The sequence below is a fragment of the Drosophila guanche genome, unplaced genomic scaffold (assembly GCF_900245975.1).
Source record: "Drosophila guanche unplaced genomic scaffold, DGUA_6, whole genome shotgun sequence".
NCBI lineage: Eukaryota > Metazoa > Arthropoda > Insecta > Diptera > Drosophilidae > Drosophila > Drosophila guanche.
Window position 1 is genome coordinate 815,547 of NW_022995743.1, and position 1,234 is coordinate 816,780.

The following is a 1,234-nucleotide window of genomic DNA, read 5'->3' on the forward strand; positions in this document are numbered from 1 at the left end:
CCCCCCCCCCCCCCCCCCTCTTGGTTTGAGTGTGATGGCATAAGGCGTAATATGAGAAAAGCGACTTTTTGACGACGAAGCGTTTGATACTCTTTCAGATTGATCGTATCTTATGTTTGCTGCGGCTTTTCCCTTTACTTTTCAAATTTCTCTTAAATATAGTAGTACCCTTTGCAAGGGTATATCACAACACAAAGTCAGAAGAAAATTGCATTGTTGCACTTGTTTCAGCATGTAGTTGTTGTTTTTGTTACTACTGCTGCTGCTGGTGATGAGGTTTATTAAAATGCTGTTTTCAGCCCCGTCGCACAATGCTTAAATAACTAACGCAAACACATGATGAAGTGGGGAGAGGAGAGCCAAAGCAAAGTGAAGCCGAGACAACAACACTACTCAATGACAACAACGGTGTTGGGTTCGGCACTTTGCATACACTCACTCATACACAATAATGATGTAAACCAACTCAAACACAAGCCGAGAGTGAGTCATCAATACCCCCCACATGCTCCGAGTCACGTTGAGGGAGCGAAAGGCCGAACGCTCTCTCAGCATTAAGGAATTGCAGCTAAAGTGAGGACACGAAGCGACTCACACATCGTTATTGAAAGGCTGGACTTGTTCTGTCCCTTGCGGACGGGTCTCCACTGTACTTTTACGATTCACTTCCAGGTTGCACAAGGAAGTGTCCCGCATAAATCAGAAAATCAACAAGAGAAAATATACGAGTATAACCGTTTCAGCGACGTACGTGCCAATCAAACTTCACCATGGGGGAATGAGTGTTGCAGTACACAAAACATGCACGGCACAACCACAATTTGCTGACAAATGGCCGCCTGCAAGGAAGACAAGTGCTCTCTCGGTCAGGCGATACTCCCGGCAATCCCCTCCCCCACCTCACGATCTATTCATGTGTCATTCCAACAGCAGCCCTCGATATGCATACACATAGATACATATGTATGTATGCAGATTTGTATGCTCTATCCGTGCGTGTGTGTGTATGTGTGTGTGTGAGCAGCAGGGGATAATGGTCTCAACAATAGACCTGCAGTCTCCTGTCCTGCCCTACCCCACGCCAATGACATTGAACTCTCGGCTGAGTGACGGGGGAGTCTGGTGTCAGTGCTCGGGCTTGTGGGGCCTTTTGAAACTCTTTCCTGCAATTTGTGCATACAATTATTATATAGCCGCAAAGAGCATTCGACAGGGGGGGGGGGGGGGGGGGGGG